Source organism: Rhinoderma darwinii, chromosome 2, assembly GCF_050947455.1.
Source record: "Rhinoderma darwinii isolate aRhiDar2 chromosome 2, aRhiDar2.hap1, whole genome shotgun sequence".
Lineage (NCBI taxonomy): Eukaryota > Metazoa > Chordata > Amphibia > Anura > Rhinodermatidae > Rhinoderma > Rhinoderma darwinii.
The window spans coordinates 376367277-376374855 of record NC_134688.1 but is presented as its reverse complement, the minus strand read 5'-3'; positions in this window follow the sequence as shown (position 1 = coordinate 376374855).

Genomic DNA, 7579 nt, shown 5'->3' with positions numbered 1-7579 from the left:
GTCAGCGATCACGGACGTTACGCATATAATAGCCAGAAATAGTGTCATTCCTCATGTACTCACATATTACAGCTTATTCGGCTTGTTCTGAAAAGTCTCCTTAATTGTTAGGTACGCTTTAAGGAGAGATAGACCAATTAGGTCACTCTCTCTCTCTCTGAATGAGCCTCAGGCCTCATGCACACTATCAATATAGGTGTTACACTGAATTGAGGAGTGTGAATGCACACTACCTGCATGTGCTGATGCTCATCTCAGCGATAAAGTACTCTGTGTTGTAGATATTGCTGACTAGTGTGAATGCACACTTAATATACCTTATTTAGTTGGTGTGAATGCACACTTAATATATTATATTCGTCTAGTGTGAATGCACACGTTTGTTTAAATATACAGTTCCTTGCTAGTGTGAATGCATAATACTGCTTGAGGTGCTGCACTGTTTGTCATGGGTGTTAATGCACAGGGAATTTAGGTGCTGTGGCTCATTTCAGTGTGAATGCACACTGTGTCGCAGGTACTGTGTTTTTATTACTGAGTGTTCCCACACACTTTGCTGCTAGGTACTAGATCTTTACTCAGTGTGACTGCACACTTTGCTATCTAGTCCAGGTAGGGACAGTATTTATATGTTTTTAGTAGATATTTGGAGTAGCTTTATTACAATTTAAACTAATATATTGGCACCCTTATCTAGTCTTACCTACCTGGTTAGCCTGGTATCGATAGAAATGATTGGCTTGAGTAGCCCATTTAAAAGAGTTAATAAAAATTAAAATATTTTTTAAGCGTTCTTGTCCAGGCGATACCTTCTACATGGTTAGATTGCTCGTTCCATCTAAATTGTCGGTGCCAGCCTGGGGGGGGGAACTTGGTGTATAAAACAGTTTTCAGCGTGCGGGCTAATGGCCATGAAGTAACAAGTCTGTGCAGGATGGAGTGAAGAGCTGTGCTAAGCTACAGTCAGAGCTGTATATACTGCTAGGCGTTGGAGGTTAATGCTCACAATAAAAATCGCACATATTTTATTAATTTTTTTTTAAAACACCTATTCTGCCTCCCACCGAACTAACCATTAAACACAGCCAGCATCTTTTCTGAAGGGGGGTGCATTGCATGGGCCACACGGCAGAGAGGGAGGGCTCCTTCCTTTTCTCTGCAGTTGACCGACGACCACCTATACATTTGTCCTAGAACACTGTGTAGCACTGAACACTTATTGAGATTGCTCAGAAACTAGCAAAGCATGAGGATAAATGACGGGGGTAAATTTGACTTTAATGGGTTCGTATTCAGGCTTAGTGCATAGGGCAGTGTGAGCTCTAAATACGGCCCTGGCTGCTGTACTGGTGGAGATAAAAGCAGGGACATGCTGCTGATGGTGACAAGCTGCTGAGAGAGAGTGAGTGGCATTGCCGCAGGAGTGAGGTGAAAAAGGTGCTAGGAAGAAAGAGAGACTGACTCAAGGAAATAAGGACTAGAACCGAGGAGCCTGCATTGGACTGGTGAGGACCGTGAGGATAGCACTGGTATCTATCATTGGGCCTGGGTGGAAGAGGCACTGAAGAGCAAGCAGTGGGTGGTGTGTGAGATCCCCATTGCACAGATAGCTTAGCGTGTTAGTGGTAAGAGCAGAAGCGTAGCTAGGAGTTTAGCATAGGGGGGGGGGGGGACGGACACATCTGAGTGGCTCCCAACACAGTGAGCCCCCACACAGTATAATGACCACTTAGTGGCCCACGCAGTATAATGCCCCTATGGTTGGCCCCACAGTATAATGACCCTATGGTTCCCCCCCACACAGAATAATGCTCCCATAGCTGCCCTCACACAGTATAATGACCCTTAAATGCCCCCCACATAGAATAATGACCCATTACTGGCACTCACACAGTATAATGCCCTTATAGCTGCCCCCACACAGTATAATGACCCATTAGTGCCCCCCACACAGTATAATGCCCCATGGTGCCTCCAACACAATATAATGTCCCTATAGTGCCTCTCACACAGTATAATGCCCACATAGCTGCCCCATTCAGTATAATACCCCATAGCTGCCCCCGTAGTGCCTAATAAAAAAATAATAAAATAAATACTCACCTATCCCCGTTCCCATGACGAGTGGAGGGGATCCCTCTGCTCCTTCGCCCTGTACGACTCGGCGCAGACAGGAGCGATCACGTCATATCACACCTGTCTGCATCGAGCCGCTCACAGCCAGTATTACATATTGAATGCTGGAGCAAGAAGCTGCCAGCTCCCTGATCTAGCATTGGATTCAACTGTATCTGCGTCCTGAGGATGTAGATAGAGTTGAAACCGGGACACGTCACCGCTGGGGGACTGGCCCTGGACCCCACCATCTCAGTGGGCCTGGAGCCACCGTCACCCCCGCTAGCTATGCCTCTGGGTAAGAGGATACGTGAGAGAAATGGATGACCCAGGTCAGTCAGTGCAGTGGAGCTGTCAGAGTACAGAGACCAGTGAGAACCAAGTCAGACAGCCATATTTAGGCCAACAAGGCCCAACGCAAGCCAGCAGCCGCCATACTGAAGCCTTCTCGGCCTGATATTTCCAGACCAACCGCTGTATCAGGGAGGGGCACCCTTGGCACTGTCAGCGACAAGTGTACAGCAAGCCAGCCATCATCTGCCTGGCTGAACCAACGCATGTAACACTGTGACTTACATGAATTGTTTGCTGTGGTCGGGTGTGTAACGTTTACCACCGGTCAGAAAGTAAAAACATGTTTTGCTATCACCTCACGTCTTTGTACCATCTATTCTGTGACTAGCAGAGCCATGTGCACTTATCTGGCAGGGAGTAAGAGAGTCCCAGTGGCTCCATACTACACAGTTGTAAGGACTCGGTATACTACATATTACAGAAATATTCTCCACTTAAAGCAATGAAGCATGCCACAATTGTATTTGTTAGGGGGGGGGGGGCGGGGTGAGGCAAAAAAACTCTGTATGAAATTGTAGACATACGAAGGTAGAGTATGGGCCCATACACTTCTATGGATACCGCACTATCGGGCAATTTATTGAGACTGGTGTTTTATACGGGTCTTATTGGAGAGAAAAGTTGCCGTAAAATGTAACACATGCGCCATCCAAACCTCCACATTGGCCATAAAATAAATAAAAACAGGATACTCACCTTACTTTCCTTTTTTTCCCTGTCTGCGTCCGGTCAGAATCCCAGCAGGAGTGCGGCTCATACCAGGTCCTGACACTGAGCAGGGTCGGGACCTTATATGCAATGCAGCACTTGAACGTCATCAGTACTGCGTAGCATACAATGTCCTGACGCTGCCCTGCATCAGTATGTTGTATGAGCCGCGTCAAGGTGAGTAAACACAGAGGGGAGAAGAGGAGCAGTGAGGTGAGCATCATTTTTGGCATTGTGCATGGTGATCTTAGGCGTGTCTGCGGCTGCTCACCCATGGTAAACCATTTCATGAAGCTCCCAACACATAGTTCTTGTGCTGATGTAACTTCCCGCGACCGTTTAGAACCTTTGTAGTGATGATGCAACAGAGGACAGGTGACTTTTAAGCAACACGCACTTCTTCACTTGGCAGCCTTGCTATGAGTTTGCATGGTCTACCACTTTGTGGCTGACCTGCTGTTACTCCTAGTCGCTTCCACTTTACAATACTAGCACTTACAGTTGATCTAACAGATCCCGCATTTTTCAAACTGACTTGTGACTAAAGTGGCATCTTATGACAGGGCCACGTTTTATGTTTATCATCTCTTCTAAACGACCTATACTACTAGCAATTTTGGTCTTTAGAGATCGTATGGCTGTGTACTCGATATTATGCATCTGTTTGCAATGGGTGTGGCTGAAAACCAGAACAAAATGATTAGGAGTGTCCAGACCATATGTATGAAGCCCCTGCACCATTTTTTCCAACACAACATACAAATGTGTTTGTAAGGGTGGGTGAGGCTTCAGGGTTGGGCCAAGCGCAACTTGTTTATCAAAGATTTCTGAGGTCCTATATGGAGTTGTTTTAAAACAGCAGATTCAACGTGGCAAAGGCCCAGTTGATAAACCTGGTGAATGCTGGGGAGATTGGTGCAGTAATAATTAATCTACCTTTTTGTTTTCATAGGCCAAAAAAGCTGGCAAGTGCAAGAGAGTCGGCTTTGGATGCGTGCAACCGCGGAACTGTACCCTTACGTACTATAAGCAATGTTTTAATATAGAGGCAAGGGATTGAATCAGGATTAGATAAAAAGGGATTATCTCTAGATTACGTGCCGTGATGTACACAATGAGCACAATCTTGCAGTCTACAAACATTATTTACAGCTTTATTAGGCTTTCCATCTGAGATTTCAACGCCCGTAGGCACAATGCACATTAATAGTTATAATAACCATAGCAAGTAAATGAGGGCGGTAATCCCTGGTTCATCCATTTAAAGTACTAGTTTTATTGTTTCAGCTCCGGACTTGACTTTTCAAATATTAAAGGCAGATTTATGAAGTCCTAGATAGAATAACATTTTAAGTAACATCTGTCTCTCATTGAAGCTAATGACAAGAGTCATATTCACAGAGAAAGCTTGCTTGCAAGATACAGTGTCAAAGGAGTCTGAAAAATTTCTACAAAACCATGTTACTATTGAAACTGCAACACCAACAACATGGAAAGCCTTAAAGCGACTCTCTGGACCGAGGACAAAATTATAAATGTGATGGGGTATATGGAGTTATATTAGCTGGGGCCCTCCAGTTGTGCTCCTTTGACGTGGATCCGCCGCTTTGCGGTCGCCTCTACGTTGCCCCAACATGGCTGCAGAGCTTCTTAGACTACGAGTCTCAGACACTCCCTTTGTTCCCAGATTGGCCAGAACGTGAGCAGCTCTGGCCAATCCAAAAACAGTGGGAGGGTCTCAGACTCGTAGTGACAGAAATAAGCACCAGTAGTGCAGCCTCAGGTGTTATGCCTGTACGTCTCTGTTCAAACTGGTGTCATCATTTCCACCAGGTTTCCATTGAAATTGATGGGCAGAACATTGTAGTTCTCTATTCAGCAAAAAATAAACAAAATCCTAAAACCTGCCAGACTTAATATAATGCAATGAGATCCGTTACAAAAGATTTCACCCATTTGATTTATCTTATTTGTATCTAGGAGCAGATATTTTTTTTGCAGATTATTAGGGCTTATTCAGACGAGCGTTGATACACTCACCCAAGTTCTGTGAGTGTAAAACTGATGATTTTGCATCAGTTCACATTTCTTTTTTCTGCAATTGCCTTCAGTTTGCAATTTTTTTTCGTCCTAATGGCATCAGTGTGCTATAAGTTTTTCATGTTCGTGAAAAAAAACAAAAAACTAAAGAATGTCCTCAATTGTCCGAACCCACTAAACCCCCCCCCCCCCCCCCAGGACGCTTAAAAATGTTGCAACATTTTTTTTTTTTATATCAATTTGCTTTTAGTGCTTTATAAAAAATAAAAAAAATGTATTTATTTGTGTGTTTGTGTTTTTTTTTCATCTCTGTATGTGTCGTTAATCGACACATACAGACATGGAATACGGCACATACAACCCCATAGAGAATGCGAACGGGAGCCGTTCGCATTCACTATCGTGTACGCCGTCTGTGTGGGAACGGCGCATGCGCTGCTCCCACATAGTCCAAATGGAAGGTCTTTGGCTGAGCGACATCCGGCGCCATTTTCTTGTGCACCGGAAGCCACGGCCGGACAGTAAGATGACTACTTCCGGTCGCGGCTTCAGGACATTTGTTCAGAAGCGAGCGGACGGACCGGAGGGAGCGGTGGCGGCAGGAGCAGGTAAGTTATGTTTGTGTATGTTCGTGTGTGATTACCACTGTATGTAAGCCTACTACACGGTGTATTCGCTCAAAAAATGGCAACACACAGTGTAGGAGGTTTGAACATTCAATCCCCTCCTTTTTCCTGGCACTAGCCAGGATAAAGGAGGGGGGGATTGTTTGAGGACACTAGAGCGAGTGTGTCTTCTCAAATTTTGCAGCATAAAGCAATGTGGTTGCTTTACCACATGCCAATACTGCAATTTTGGGAATTGCTCCCTCTAGTGACCAGCACAGGGAAATGGTATAAATTAGAATCTAATTTATAATATTTCCTGACTCGTGAAAAAATTAAAACAATGTTTAATCATTTATACACTGTTTAACTTAAAAAAAAATAATTTTCTAGCGACACATTCCCTTTAAGTGACCGCAGAAATGCAATATTCTATTGCTTGTCTCATAGAACATTGAGAGACTTTTCTTGTGCATATTTTTGGCTTTTTACCATGTTTTTATTCAGGGGCAAACTGCTCTGGCTCTACTTCCTGGTTTCACTTCTCAAGTGTCTCCAGGCAACCATCTGTGAATAACGAAACAGATGGCATACGTGTGGCATCAGTTTTTCACACAGACCCATTGACTTCTAATGGGAAACTTCTGCGTGACTAACGCACAAAAATAGAGATTGCTGCAATTTTTTCATCATGGACGAATGGTCCGTGAAAAAAAACCTGATGTCTGGATTGGCCCATTAATTATAATGGGTCAGCGTTGAGTCTGGATGCCGTCCGTTCTACGCTACAGCACCTAGAAGTGAAAGTTGTTCGTCTGAAAGAACTCTTACAGGCCCTTTTATTATTATTTTCTGTTAGGTCTCCTTTAAGTTTCAAATACAAAAGATATATATGAGATAATATAGCAATTCTACTCATAGGTATTGGCCTTTATTGTTCTGCAAGCCACTGAAGAAATCGGTCAATTACAGCCCTCTTGTTAGCCTATGTTCAAATCTGCGCTGGAGGGTCAGTTTGGAGACGCAGTCACAGGTCCTGTCAGGTTGGTAAGAATGACGCTGCATGCAGCACTATTCTTCTTGTCAAAATGGAACTTATTCGAGATCAATGGTGTTCGTCGGAAAGTGGTGGTATCCACAGTATCTGGCACTGCGTCCCGGTTTCCATTATAAACTTCATCCAGGATGTAGATGTAAACTAAGTAACATACTTCCATGTTTGTTTTAGTGTTGGTCATTTTACATGTTAAAGGGGTTTTTTGTGTGCAAATAATTTAATTGCAATGAGATGAATCATTTACTTATGTAATATCTGTCGAGGAAATGCCTCTGTAAGCCAGTCTCACATCACATGACCATACGCCTGGTGTTTATCTCCTGCTTGTGTGATGTTCTGTACTATGAACACATGGTTATCTCCACTACTCCATTCCCTCTCCCTACTTGTCTTTGGAGGGAGGTGTTTCACATGCTGGGCAGCAGAGTCTAGCAGCAGAACAGCAGAGTGAGTAATTACAGCACTGCCACCTTGGATGGGCAAGAAGGCATCTGTAAATATAGGCAATGTCTATGAGAGGAGAGTGGAATCATGGAAACTGTAGTCCTTTACATGGTAATACCACGCACAGAAAACCCTAGCAGGATCAAAACAAAAGGTGCTATACAGAACTGGGTAAGAAAACAAAAAAATCCTACTTCTGAGGTATAGTGGCATCACCAGGTGATCACTTGGTGAGCATTCAGACACTTTTGTGTAT